This window comes from Glandiceps talaboti, chromosome 2 (genome assembly GCF_964340395.1).
Source record: "Glandiceps talaboti chromosome 2, keGlaTala1.1, whole genome shotgun sequence".
Taxonomy (NCBI): Eukaryota; Metazoa; Hemichordata; class Enteropneusta; family Spengelidae; genus Glandiceps; species Glandiceps talaboti.
The window spans coordinates 1,127,462-1,143,380 of record NC_135550.1 but is presented as its reverse complement, the minus strand read 5'-3'; the positions used below and the strand labels follow the sequence as shown (position 1 = coordinate 1,143,380).

Below are 15,919 nucleotides of genomic sequence, written 5' to 3'. Positions count from 1 at the left end.
CAAATTATGTGAGTGGTAGCCCAATTGGGCTACTAAGTTTTGAATGAAACTGTGACAGCCTGACTCCGACACCTTCCCGGGCCGGGGACTTCCGAGGTCGCAGTCCTGTGGGACGTGTTCTCGCCAAAATTAGCGTCAAAATCAGTGCGTCTTTTCCAAATTTGAATCCACACTACGTACATGTTTATAAAATGTACACGAAATACATGTACTGTACACGTCATTCTTCCGTTCATCGTATACACAGGTTGTACTTCCAAAATGTCACAACAAAACATATATATGCAACAATATTCTGTATAGCGATTTAATGTTATCTTTCTGTACTTTCAATTTCCCATGGTAATCACTCTCTGGAAATCTGATCTCCGGCCCAGGCTCTTTCGGTTCTTCTCGGAGTCGGAGTACAGTACACTCTCGGTACAGCACTGCTGCAGTAACTAAATTTCATAACATGAATGACAGCTTTAACTTTCAACTTGACAGAGACACAGTTGTAATGGTGTTTGATAAAATTTTATGCTGATGAGAACTGTTAACTTGGTATACACCTACAGATTCGTTTATTCTTGAACGCTGCCTAAAACATTCCGTGTGTAAACCACGCTCACGCAACCCCTGAGAGCATGCAGCTGGTGAATGGTAAATTCACGTAATGCATTCGATCTAGTAGTAGTAGCAAAGCTCAAAAGAAAGTTGAAGTTTTAGTGAGAATGAAATGGTGACACGATGATTTGAATTTATCTGAGTGAAGTTTTCAGCATGGACCGTCTGCTGATGTGGTCTTAGACTCTGTTTGATTATCTCTTCGCCCATGAATGGAAGGGGCTTTGCCGTAATGGCCGTCATGTATTGATACAAATCCTGTCTAACCCGTCTGTTAATAAGTAACCAATCACGTGGATAGATAATGATAACAGCACATACTAGTAGTTTCTAAACTACCCAAGACGTAGTCTCCACATCAGGAAATCGCCATGGGGCTTATGAAACTGTTTATACGTTTTCCATACGTTGAATCATATTCAAATTTTACAGGTCTCACTGCACCAAGAGATTTAGATAATAGTTACAAGTACGAACTGCGACTATATGTTTTCTCTCTATTGCAATAATAACCATACGTTGTTTGCTAATAGTAATATGGCAACTCTTTATGACACGTCCCCAGAGACACATACATGCAAAAAATTGCGTCCCCAATGTCAAATATGGCGTGAAATACACACAAATAACGTGTTAACGTGACCTCTCAAGTTATTCAATCAATCATCGAATTCAATACATCATATAGTTACATATATACACAAACACCATTAATTTAGGAATGCATGTATATGGGCTACCAGTCACTGCTCTTGGGCTACCAAATTTAAATGATGGTAGCCCACCTGGGCTACCAAGAAAAAAACCGAATTTCGAGCCCTGCTATAGTACCACTACTAGACTTCAAATTTCTGGTTGCTAGTCGATTGTCTTTGCGGAATTTGAATCTTTACATCGTTCTCAGCCAAACCTTTCAAGTTGTGGATCAATTTTAATATTTGAATGAATTGTAACTCATTTTTGACTTCTTTGAGTTGAAAAGTACAAATCTTTTATGTTCATGAGTGTAGTACATGTGCCAATGTGTTATGTAGGGCTATTAAAATGGCATAAAAATCCATGACATTGTAGAAATGTACGAAATTCGTACACATACCAGTTTGACCGATTATGTGTTTCACAAAACTGTACATTCATTCTACAAATTCTAGTAGAGGCAGGCATTGATTTAAAAATGTCTCGTGCAATAGTCGGGGCAAAAACAGTTGAATTGTAGATTTGTATCTAAACTTTGGGTCTTTCTCACGCTTGTCGCACAAGTTTGGCCACTATCGGCCTGTCTACGTATCGGAAAATTACATAGTTTCATCATAATTGTATATTACATGATTTTGTATGGTTTCATGATATAATGTATCTTCCGCATGGCAACCCGTTCGTGTTGCCTATAAACATGGTGTACGACAGTATGAATGCCGCTATCCGCTTTGTTCAACTATTGAGTCCTTCCTTGTGTATACTTAGCTGACAAAAATAAAAAATCATCGTCAAAGACACCAGAAAATTCATGATCCTCACTGGAAGACGCCATCCCTTGATGTGTTGTGGTTATCAACATAAATTAGCATAACTGCGTATAATCTTTTCTCATCTTTTGCAAGATTTTATGTGCGATTTATGTAGCACTGTGAGGTTTTTACACCCCGGACAGGAAGTCTGCATTACCGCTATACGTAATCGGATTAATCATACATAATGTATGCAAACGCACATCGCTTCAAAGTTAATGCTGCAGGTGCGTATCCTGTGGGTGAAGGGTCTATGAAGTGATTAAAGATTATCAGTATTAACAGTTCGTTATTTAGTCTGCTTTCACACATGCTTTGTGAGACAATGGACCAGGCATAATATTCCATTGAAACAATGGACCTTACCTGTCAAAAGATTGGACATTTCCTAACTCCGACATTAATATTATGGAGCCGTCAAGACCCAAGAAATGATCAGAGGTACCCCAATCCCTCAAGTTCAGCAAAAGTAGAAATGCATATGTGCAGAAAAGCACAGAAAAAGAAGAAAAAACGTCAAATTATTGCAACTCTCCTATCTAAAATGGCTGACTTCAATCAACTACAACACAATGATTATATTATTTATGTTGCTGATGAGTTTTTTTACGTATTACATGTAACCCATATGGACAATATTTTTCCTGCTCAAGTAAGAACTGTTTCAACCTATTCCACTTCAATATAAACATGGATAAAATACATGTGTACCACTTCCTATACTGGCTAGGTAATGCATAACATGAACCATAAAATAATCTTGAGAATAATCCCAAGTACCAAGGTCCCTAAAATCTGTGAAATGTCGGTGTTACAGTATTTTGTTTACTACTTTCAGTAACTGGTCTATATTTGTGTATCATAGTAAATTACTTGGAATTTGTGGCCAAACAAACCAGACATTACGGTGGACTTGTATAATTGAATCAAGAAAATCAAACGAAAAAACGTGGTTGGTGACACAGTGCATACTGGTACATAGACAATAGTGGGGTCACACTGGGTCGTTGTAACTATATTAACCAATCAAACTTCTAAACGTCATGGATAAATAATTGCATATTGAGATTTATTTACGGAGATTCAGATTTTTAGACCACGTGGCTTTTGACATGACATCAGCTAAATTTGGCAACACGGAAAGTAACGTAAAACATGGATGTATCATTAAATATCCATTGTATACTACTGTTGTATTGACTATTGAATATTCACCTAAGCCAGCCCATCAAAAGCAGTGATATGTTGATGGTTTGTGAGCCAGCCCATCAAAAGCAGTGATATGTTGATGGTTTGTGAGCTATATTCAATAAACTCATGCACTAATGTTCTACAAATCCCTCCTGCCAAAGCAAAATGTGAGTGTTTATACTGCTACTAGATCAGACCACAGTCACAACTCTCCACATAACAGCACCATTTTGGTTTTGCAACTTTCGTTTCTTTATATCTGAATAGCTTTCATCAAGTTCTTGTCTTTCCTGACATGACAGTAAAGCTGGGGCTGGCGAAATATTATCATAGTAGTCCTTCCTAAAACAGGATGAGTTTTTTAGTCCCCGCCGGACGAAATCCGGGACGGGGACTTATGGATTGGGTTCCGTCTGTCCGTGCGTCCGTCCGTCCGTCCAATTTTTTTCAAACTTGGTACAGGGGCAACATACAATGGCATACATATGCACGTCAATTTGTTTCATGATACGATCCATTATGGCCGCCTAGCAGCCATTTTGTTTGCGAATTTTCCATGTCCAAAGCCATAACTCAGATATGCTTGAACAGATCTCATTCAAAGTTGGTATTAGGACAGTGTTCTATGACATACATGTGCATATGATCCATTTTCATCGTGATACGATCCAATATGCCTGCCTGGCAGCCATTTTGTTTGTGAATTTTCCATGTCCAAAGCCATAACTCAGACATGCTTGAACAGATCTCATTCAAAGTTGGTATTAGGACAGTGTTCTATGACATACATGTGCATATCCATTTTCTTCATGATACGATCCCCCATACCCGACCCATCCTTTATTGTTGTAGGCATGTTCCATGTCCAACAAGCAGACACAACATATCTAAGTCTGTTTGTTTTAGGTTCACAAATGTTGTTGCGTGATCAGAGTAGTGATAATTCCTTAAAACCCAATTATAGCGGGGACTATGTCATTCTCAATGACTTGTATATTTATTGTTTTTGTTTGATTTTGGTCGTTTCAAGGCATAATTCCATGAAAAAGGGCCAATACAAATCGCTATAGTTCACAAGTGGCATAAAGCCAGATTAGCCAGCAAAATAAAAAAAAAATTAAGTGAATCGGATAAAAAATGTATGAAATACACATTTTTTAATTAAAGGTGTGATTTTCACCATTTTTTCATGTTACGAAGGGTCATTTTCATTTTCACTAATTTTAACTACTCCTCATTCATACACTATATGACCAATACATCATATTGTAAGTTCTGTACACTTTAAATTCATTTTAAAGTTTATTTAAGTGTGTGCTTGACATGCTGAAGAAATGCTGATGTTGAAAATCTGCATGGTTATCGAAATAACTCCTTGTTACAGATTTTTGCAAAATTACAGCAACCTATAAGAAAAGACACTGTACAAAATAAACCTGACAATCTTCAGCACTTTAGGTCATTATGAGATTGGAAATTATCTCTATTAATGAATTAAGAATAAAATTCATACCACTTGAAATCATATACTAATAGCAGGATGCATTGAAATGGGAAAGGAAAATTTCCGGAAATTTATGTAGTGTACGTACCCCCTAACTCTACTACCAATATATTGCACATACTGGGATAATACAATTATGATCATGTAGAGCCTCTATGTCATAGTCTATGGAAGTAAAGTGGACACTTAAGTTCCAAAACTTTTCCCACTGGAAAAATTATTATGCCAAATTGTAGTGTACGTACCCCAAGTGTAGAGTACGTACCCCTGGCTGCCATCTTGTTTAAAATGCAGTTTTCTATTAGTCATATAACTGAAAAAGTTATGTTTTGCCTCTATGTCCTCGTCTATGGAAGTAAAGTGGACACTTAAGTTCAAAAACTCTTCCCACTGGAAAAATTATTATGCCAAATTGTAGTGTACGTACCCCCCAGTGTAGAGTATGTACCCCTGGCTGCCATCTTGTTTAAAATGCAGTTTTCTATTAGTCATATAACTGAAAAAGTTATGTTTTGCCTCTATGTCCTCGTCTATGGAAGTAAAGTGGACACTTAAGTTCAAAAACTCTTCCCACTGGAAAAATTATTATGCCAAATTGTAGTGTACGTACCCCCCAGTGTAGAGTATGTACCCCTGCAGCCATCTTGTTTAAAATGCAGTTGTCTATTAGTCATATAAATGAAAAACTGATGTTTTGCACAGGAGAAGTTCACACCTTGGACAGAGAATTAGTGTTATAAGCTTTGACATTAAGTAATAATAGAAAAATTAAACGAGCCTTACCTGGAAAGTGAGGTTAAATTGAAATTCTACCGAGTTATCTAGAGTACTGAGGGGATTACGTGAGAAAGCATTGTGCGGCGTGAACTTCAGGTTTTAAAGGTTGAATGAGCACATCAGGAAAGTATGTATATGCAGCTTGTCTTCTGGGTGGGAAGTCAATTAGTGGGTGTGGCACGTAATCCCTCATTACTCTTGATAACTCAGTAGAATTTCAATTTAACCTCACCTTACAGGTAAGGCTCGTTTAATTTTCCTATTCTACCTCGTTATCACATACTTTCGGGATCACGTGAGACTTTAAAGCAACTGATGTGTGAATGAGACACATAACAACAGATATGCATATGAATATGCTTTATATTCTTCATTGCCAAAAAGAAAGTTACAGTACAGGTCATCCTTACTATATCATCCATCATGTTTTTCAATAACTTAAAAGGTTTTCATTCTAATATCTTGTTGAGGTTATGTGTTATTCCTTGTCATAGTACCTGGCAAATGTGCTCTCGGAGCTCCACCCAGCAATTTTCATAATACTTTCGACAGGGATAAATTTTCTCTTAGCTGCTGAAGTAGCAGCAGCACGGGTGCTATGAGGTTTAAATACATTTACATCTATACCAGATCTAATCATAACAATCTTGATCCAGCGACTTATAGTATCACGAGAAACTCTCCTATGAGGTTTCACATAACTAATGAGTAGTTTAGTGTCATTAATCCGACAGTCTTTAGTTCTTTGCAAATATGCTGACATTGTATGGACTACACACAGTCTCTTATCAGGTGGGTATGCCTTTAGCTTTATAACTGGTACAGTGTAACCTGGTCTACTTTGTTTATCAATGGAAAAGGTATATGATGATTTGCCAACTTTCATACTATTTATGTCTAGACTGTGAATTGACTGTACCCGTTGAGCACTTATCAGTGCTACTAGCATGACAAATTTTAGTGTCAAGTCTTTCAGTGTTAATGTTCTTGCTGGAGATAATTTTTGAAGGTAAGACAGTACAAGTTTCACATCCCATACTTCATTGTTGCGTGGTAGTGCTGGTCTTGTCTGGAAAACACCTTTCATGAAAAGACTTACATTGTACAAGAGGATGAGTTACAAGAGGATGAGTTCCAAATGTAGAGTTTCCAACTGGAGTGATGACAGTTGATAAAGCACAACATGCTGTATTCAGAGCACTGTATCCACAACCCTTGTCATATTGGGTAGTAAGAAACTCAATGGCTAGTTCTACAGGTGGCTGAAATGGATTAATTTCCCTTTGGTCACAGAAGTGAATCAATCGGTCGATATAGCACTTGAATTGTTTTTGAGTGCCTGTCCTCCATGATGCAAGAATGATAGTGGTAGCCCTTGTCGAAATTCCTCGTTGTGTGAGGGATTTCCTGATAATTTCCATGGCACCAGGCGTATTTTCTTCCGAAGTGGATGGAGTGAGTTCTTCGGTGGTAGTGTCATGAGATCTCAATGGGGTCTCTATCAGCAGTTGGAGTAGTTTTGGGAACCACACCTGAGTTGTCCACAACGGTGTTATCATTATTCCAGTTGCCTTGTCCTGTTCTATTTTCTGAAGGCAACTTGTTATAATGCTGAAAGGAGGGAATGCATAAAAATACATGTTACTCCAAGTGATAGAGAAGGCATTTATAAACTTAGCTCGGGGGTCTGGCCTCCATGATACATATGTAGGTCAACACATGCATCATTAGTCCCCGCGGACGAAGTCCGGAACGGGGACTTATGGATTGGGTTCCGTCCGTCCGTCCGTCCGTCCGTCCGTCCGCAGCCGTTTCTCGGAGATGCCTGATCATTATTCCAGTTGCCTTGTCCTGTTCTATTTTCTGAAGGCAACTTGTTATAATGCTGAAAGGAGGGAATGCATAAAAATACATGTTACTCCAAGTGATAGAGAAGGCATTTATAAACTTAGCTAGGGGGTCTGGCCTCCATGATACATATGTAGGTCAACACATGCATCATTAGTCCCCGCGGACGAAGTCCGGAACGGGGACTTATGGATTGGGTTCCGTCTGTCCGTCCGTCCGTCCGTCCGCCCGCAGCCGTTTCTCGGAGATGCCTGGACCGATTTTTTTCAAACTTGGTACAGGGGCAACATGCTATGACATACATATGCACGTCAATTTGTTTTATGATACGATCCAATATGGCTGCCTGGCAGCCATTTTGTTTGTGAATTTTCCATGTCCAAAGCCATAACTCAGACATGCTTGAACAGATCTCATTCAAAGTTGGTATTAGGACAGTGTTTTATGACATACATGTGCATATCCATTTTCGTCGTGATACGATCCAATATGGCCTCCTGGCAGCCATTTTGTTTGCGAATTTTCATGTCCAAAGCCATAACTCCAACATGCTTGAACAGATCTCATTCAAAGTTGGTATTAGGACAGTGTTCTATGACATACATCAGTGTTCGCGGTCGACATTCTGACAATGCGTTTCACGTACGCAAAGGCTAAGCATAATAGCGTATCGTCGTCATATGAATGCGTACAGGCTACTTCCGCATTCAACCATGGGCAAAAATGTCGTAATTAATTTTGTTGACACTCATAGTAAATGTTTACGATGAAGAGGACATTTTTAATAACATGAATTTTTGATGTACAGGTATTCATACTGATACAGAGAAATACATTTTAAATTAATGAAAAATATAAATTATACGAAACTGATCACAACTTGACAGATGATCACAACTTGATCACACTGACAGCATGCAGCTTGGCATGGTAACTAACATTGTAACCTAACAGTTGTAAAACTTCATAATCATAAAAAATGTTACTGTGTCTCTAGAATTTAACTGGATTTCTCTTTGCACAAGAAGTGAAAATTTCCCTTGCTCGATCAAAACGAAACTCTACAACCGGTGGTCCTTCCATTGTAAGTAGCATCAGATCGTCAGCATGCTCGTCGCCAAGTCGATTACGTCGTGTCGTGAGTACGCGGTTTTGGCAACTGAATCCCCTTTCACAGGGCACGGAAGAAACCGGAATCACTAGAGCTATGCAGGCTAACAAACGGAACATTGGAAATAGCTCTGCATAGTCGGTAATCAGAATACGACAAGATTCACTGAAATTGGGTCGTCCGTGGGCACGCAAAGTCAGTTTCATTTGAGTAAACTCGGCTTGCAAATCGGGCCCATGTATTGGGGCTACCATTGGCACGCCATCTTCAACGCGATTAGCACCAAAGTGGGCTATCAGTGTTGCCAGAGACACTGTACCGTAATCACGGATCTCAACATCGCGATCTGGAAATTTGCTAGCATTTAGAACTTTATCGAGGCACGTTAGTAAATCGGTATATTCACTGGGAAATCGTGCTTGCAGTCGTTCGATTAGATGCGTTATGAAGCCACGCCTTATATTTGCATAACCTTGGATATGATTTGCAGCTGTGTAAGTCAGAGAATGACCAAGATACACATTGTTATCAATTTCCCTCGTAAGCATGGTCTCATGTTCGCCTAAACTGTCCGGTTCTAATAAAAGCTGTAGGGATGCGATAGTTGATTGGACCATCGGTTCGATAGTAGCCAAGTTGACATCTTCTCGTTGGAATACAAGATTGCAGCGGTCCATGATTGGCAGTACGTCCATCAGCAAATGCGTGATGGCCAGGAACGAGTACTGTTTGATCTGCTTTAAAAGACCGCTAGCAACTGCGTTGTCATGTTGAGATGCTTCTTCGTCGAATTCCATGACAAGCGCTGGCCAGTTATCATAAATTCCCTTGACGGCTCGGCCGAAAGAAAGCCATCGCACTGAGCAAGGCTCCTTTAAACTCAGAACATCTTCGGTATTGAGAATTTTATTTAATTCTCGCAATCTCTGGTATCGTGTGGCAGAATACTTGAAAAAGTTGAAAATGTTATTCACGGTCTTTTTATACTCGGTAATTTTCTTTACACTGCGACTAGCATCGGCTGCTGCAAGTGCCAACCGGTGTGCGACACAATGGACATGGATAAGATATACGTTTTGACGTTTCAAACGTACGCCGACACCGTTATGTCTACCCGTCATGACGGAAGCCCCGTCAGAGCCGAGACCCATGACTTTCGATATTTCAATTCCATGATCACCGAGCACTTCTAACATTTTGTCAGCTACTGTTTCGGCAGTACCGTTTAAAACAGTGTAGTTCCCAATAAATATAGTACGGGGTTTTCCATCATCAACGATTTTCAGAAATATGATCAGCTTCTTATGAACTGTTACATTGACTGTTTCGTCAACGAGTATGCCAACAAATGGCGAATCAGATATTTTCTGAGAAATTTCTTCACGTACTGTGTCAGCTAATGCTCTCTGCATGGATGTAACACTGTCGTGGTGCGTATAAGTCTCCGTTTTCAAACATTCGCATCCGTTTTCACGTTGCAGTTCTATCAACGAGACAAATTTTCGGTCGGGTATCTCCTCCTTAGCCATGTAATAGACGGTACGAAGAACTGCTCGCTGTTTGTCCTTACTTTCGGAAAGTCCTTTACTTGAAAAGTTGCGCATTAAATTCTGTGATGGTCTCACCACTGTAGCTTCACGATGGTCATCGGTCTTCATATGACGCTTTATTGCCGATTTTTGTGAATCTGGAGACCCGCGAGTAAACGCGTTCCTCTTATTTGCTTTCTCACACAGCATACAAAACAGTAGAAGTTTTGTTTTGTCACTATTACCGATGGTCTGAACTTGTGAACGAAGCCATGGAAACTCGGTGCTCCAACTGCTCTGAAACTCAGTGTGACTTTCTCCCGTACCGGGTTGCTTACGCTTCCGCTTTACTGCTGTCGACGTCGATGTCTCCGTGGACACGGTAGCGGTGCACGTCGTGGCACTGGTAGACTCTGAAGTAGACTGGGTTGGCATGTCGGCCCTTTTGCTGTTTGAACTTGAACTAGATTCATCTTGCGATGCTTCCGATGTTTTTTTGCTAGAAGTACTAAAGCTGAAAGACAGCAACGAGGATTGCTTTGACATGATCTATGACCTATGGTGGCAACAGTTACAGGTAGCTACGCTGCTTTTCATCACACACGCTGTCGTGTCAGTGATAGACAGACACATGTACAAATCGCGCGAAATAATTTGCTCAAACTGTTACAATTTACAATTTCATGAAACACCACGGTGACGGAATAGCTAGTTGTTATTGGGTCGCAATCTCACAAAGCTAAAATCGCGTCAGAAAATTTGCCAACATGTTGCGATTTCAAGCTGTATCTGTGCGTTGGTTGGAGGGACTATTACATGTAAACGCCATTTCGTTATCAAAATTGCACTAATAATACTAATAAACGCCAGTATTATACGTACAGTCAAACGCATTGCCATCAAAAAAATACGTACGAAAAATTTCAACTACGTATAATACGCACTTTTTTGCGTAACCGCGAACACTGATACATGTGCATATCTATTTTCGTCGTGATATGTCCAATATGGCTGCCTGGCAGCCATTTTGTTTGTGAATTTTCCATGTCCAAAGCCATAACTCAGACTCCATTTTCATCGTGATATGATCCCCCATACCCAACCAATCCTTTATTGTTGGAGGCATATTCCATGTCCAACAAGCACACACAACATATCTAAGTCTGTTTGTTTTAGGTTCACAAATGTTGTTGCGTGATCAGAGTAGTGATAATTCCTTAAAACCCATTATCATTCTCAATGACTTGTTAGATATTGTCATTAATGCCTCATAATTACCGGCATGGCTTTGGAGGGCCTCTGTTTTGTCAATTTCTAGTGATCGATAGTACAAGGGCCCATACTGAACCCCAGGGAAGCTGGACACTATGAGTCCAATGACCTCTGCAACTGTTCTGATGGAAACAGCCTCAGCTGTAGACAACAAGTTGTCACATGCAGTTCTTATCTTTACCTGTTTTTCAATTGTTAATGATGCTGTCATTTTAACAGAGTCTAGTGAGAAGCCCAGGAATACTAGTTTTTGTACTGGCAAAAAGACAGACTTCTCTTTGTGAATTATGAAGCCCATTTTCTCAAAAATGGACACTGTTTCTGTGACATTTTGGCTACACTCTTTGTAGTTATCTCCTTGTAAAAAAATGTCGTCAATGTATCCTACATTGAGGTACCCTTGTTGTCTCAGCTTTGAAAATATTGGCTTGGGGAGTTTTGTAAATATTCTTGGGGCACTCGCTAGTCCATTAGGCAAACAGGTGTACTGAAATACTACCCCTTTCCATATAAACTGAAGGAATTTTTGGTGTTCTGTAGCAACAGGAACAGTATAGTATGCATCTTTCAGGTCGATTGATGCCATGTAGCAATTTGGTCTCATTAATCGAATTGCTGACTGGAGAGACTCCATTTTGAAATGGTGGTATTCAACTGATTTATTTAATTGTTTCAGGTTCAGGATCATCCTGAAAGTCCCATCTTTCTTTTTCCTTAGACATATTGTGGAAATGTATTCTCCCTTACAGTGGGGTACTTTTACCAATACACCTTTATCAACAAGTTTTTGTATTTCCATTTCAATGATCTGGCTTTCAGCCTTATTGAAATGTATTTCCCTAGGAAGGTTATACTGTATAGGTAATTCATCTGCTATAAATTCAATTGGACATTTTTCTACACAGTTTAAAATGTAATTGTCTGATGTGATATTATGCCAGCTATGGATAAAGTATTTCAATCTGCCTGCTGGTTTGCACTCAAGTATGCTTGTACTCACCTCTACATGGTGTTCTACTGTCTGCCTCTCCCCCTCTTCTTGAGGGGTGGGAGGACCGTCCTAAAAAAGGTCGTCTGGTAGTCTGGTAGCCTCTGCCACAGTAACCTCTACCAAAGTGGCCTCTGAATCTGCCACGACCAGCTCCTCTCACATTGGATATTTGCTGACCCACTTTGTTGGCTTCAGTTAAATCCTTGAGTTGTTTTGATAGCTCATCACCAAACAATTCTGAGATGAATGGCACAGATGGAGAACACAAGTGTCTATAGTTAGTCCCCGCGGACGAAGTCTGGAACGGGGACTTATGGATTGGGTTCTGTCTGTCTGTCCGTCTGTCCGTCCGTCCGCAGCCGTTTCTTGGAGATGCCTGGACCGATTTTTTTCAAACTTGGTACAGGGGCAACATACTATGGCATACATATGCACGTCAATTTGTTTTATGATACGATCCAATATGGCCGCCTAGCAACCATTTTGTTTGCGAATTTTCCCTGTTTAAAGCCATAACTCAGACATGCTTTAACAGATCTCATTCAAAGTTAGTATTAGGACAGTGTTCTATGACATACATGTGCATATTCATTGTTGTCATGATACGATCCAATATGGCCGCCTAGCAGCCATTTTGTTTGTGAATTTTCATGTCCAAAGCCATAACTCAGACATGCTTCAACAGATCTCATTCAAAGTTGGTATTAGGACAGTGTTCTATGACATACATGTGCATATCCATTTTCATTGTGATACGATCCAATATGGCTGCCTGGTAGCCATTTTGTTTGCGAATTTTCATGTCCAAAGCCATAACTCAGACATGCTTGAACAGATCTCATTCAAAGTTGGTATTAGGACAGTGTTCTATGACATACATGTGCATATCCATTTTCGTCGTCATACAATCCCCCATACCCGACCCATCCTTTATTGTTGTAGGCATGTTCCATGTCCAACAAGCAGACACAACATATCTAAATCTGTTTGATTTAGGTTCGCAAGTGTTGTTGCGTGATCAGAGTAGTGATAATTCCTTAAACCCAATCATAGCGGGGACTATGTCATTCTCAATGACTTGTTTGTTGAGAATTATAAATATTGCGAAATGTCAAGTACAAGGTTTAAATACAATGGAATGATGAAAAAAAATTGGCCGAGTCTGCTGACAGGCGCCGGTCACAAGAAACTCCGTAAATTATAATTAAAATATCAGACGATGTTATGTCTACTACAACTAGTACAAGTTGAATGTTGTTGACTTGGTAAATTTGTTAGAAAATTGAAATTCGAATTGCCTCAAAATTATTTTAGATCCCTAGTTCATTTCATTCATCATTAAAATTTTCCAGGGTTAAAGCTGTAAGACACTGGAATTATTTATAGCCAACCTCAAAATCCTCTTTTTTTTTCTTTTTCTTGTGTGCATTTCCCAGTCATTTTTTTCAGAGATTTTGTGCAATTTTTCATAACAGTAGATTTTTGTTATAAACTGGTGACTATGGTATAAAAGTACAATACATTACCAACTTCTGTGTAAAATGTGTTTTATAGTGAGACATCATATGAAACCAGTAACCACTTTATTACATCGCTAAAACAAAACTGCATAGTGAAGAACTGAACCACTTCTACATGTCACCAAAATAAAAAACAAACAAAAAAAAACAAAAACAAAAAACACCGGAGCTATTCTGACCGATAGGTCGCTTGTTTCTTTTTCTTGTGTGCATTTCCCAGTCATTATTTTTCTGAGATGTTGTGTAATTTTTCATAACAGTAGATTTTTTAGCTCCGCTGTCAGCGAAAGCTGAAAGCGTAGCTTTAGGTATAGGTGGGTATTGAGGTATAGAGAGTAGAGTGAATCATAGGTGTCCGTCAAACTTTTATATTTTCACTTTCTATTCCGAAAGTGACAGTCGGAATTCTTCGATATTTGGTGTGCATGTTCCCTGGGGGGAGGCTATTCAGATTTGTTCATGCCAAGTTGATCTGTGCCATTTTCAATTTTTTATGATTTTTTTTCCAAAAATGACTTTTTCATCAACTCCTCATAAACTTTAAGTCAGATTGCTTTGATATCTGGTGTGTTGATGCACAGGGGGTAGCTTACTTAGATTTGTTAATTTCAAGTCAGCACGTCTTCTCTTCTATTTTTTATGATTTTTTTTTTGAAATTTGAAAAAAAAATGAATATGTTAATGAGCATAATGACCGACGCCATATTGGAAATCAGTCCGTGAGACTTTAGGTAAAGTGCAACTTTTCAAAAGACACTATTGACGTCAAACAAGCAATGGAATATGTGCTATAGTCTTAATTCTACGCATTGTGCGCCCAAATGACAAATATTTGTTCGAAAAAGGTTTGTTTGTAAACTTCAAATCCAATTCTCCACCCCTCCTACAGAATGGTTCATTCCAGTATATGCACTCATTATCATTGTGAGAAGTCTTCCATGCCTGAACTGAAGTGTATCGAACGATTTTTGACAGAGTCAGTCGTCAATAAAAACGATAATACTCTTTCTAAAATTACCACATTTTGAAAGGGAAAGTACTTTGTGGTTCATTTATGGAGTTTTGTTTTTGTACGATCAATATTGGTGGCAAAATTACAGCGTCAAAATTACCTATGTGGTAGTTCCGTACGGCGACAATCCCAAGTACCCGGATGCAGGAGGGACTAACCCAGAAGCAAGTCGTTGTCAGCCATACGTTACAGTGCAGTGGTAACATCGTCCGAGAAATCGCTGCGTTCAGTGTCATTATTCACAGAATTGTTGTTTTCGAGTGAAAACCCGTCTTGAATTGTATAACTCTAACATGTCAAGTTATATTTTGAAAGTTGTATCGCTAGTTTGAGACTATTTTCTCACGTACTATCGGGGCTTACTTGGACTTGGACCTTACTCCAGTTCATCGGGAAGTTTAGCCAGCCCGATAATTCTTTCTGGTTTAGTTTACAACACTTTTGATCGCGCAGATTTTGTTGTTGTGATGAAAAGAAATTTGAAAAAAGATCACTTCATCACTTAATCGAACATGAACGAGTGTTACCACTGTAACCAGGAGGGTCTATGCTGTAACGTATGGCAAGGGTTCGACATACACGTACACGCTGGTCTGCTATCCCGCGAGTCAAGTAACTTTCTGTAAGGACCAGTAAAGGTTACTAAAATGTCCGACGGGATAGTGACTTTTCGATAGGTATATTAGGGAGCTCAGAATTCAAACCACCGGCTATATGATGAATTCACGGTCATAGTAAAATTCATTTGATTTTTAATTTGCTATTTTGACCAACTCTGGTTGTCTATTCGCGATAAAATTACGATTAGTTTGGAAACGGGGTAGATTTTCTATGATTCCGTGTCATGAAAGCATGTGTTGTGTAGTTTTCGAAAAGCACACCCGGTGGGAAAGTCGCCCAACAGGCGATCTCGCGCCATTGCTGTACTACGTGGCACTTTATTCTGGCGGGGTGTCTCTTGAAAACGGGAATAGCGAAGGATGAGCCAATCAAGTGAGACCTTTCAAATGTAGCTAATATTATAGCCAATAAAATTAGTTGTACGATGAT

General features: G+C 39.3%; 1 protein-coding gene across 1 annotated transcript in view; it reads left to right on the top strand.

The window, feature by feature from the left end:
- LOC144450957 (uncharacterized) overlaps window positions 1–15,919 on the top strand; it is a 113,000-nt gene that overhangs the window by 9,137 nt on the left and 87,944 nt on the right. The window lies entirely within an intron of this gene.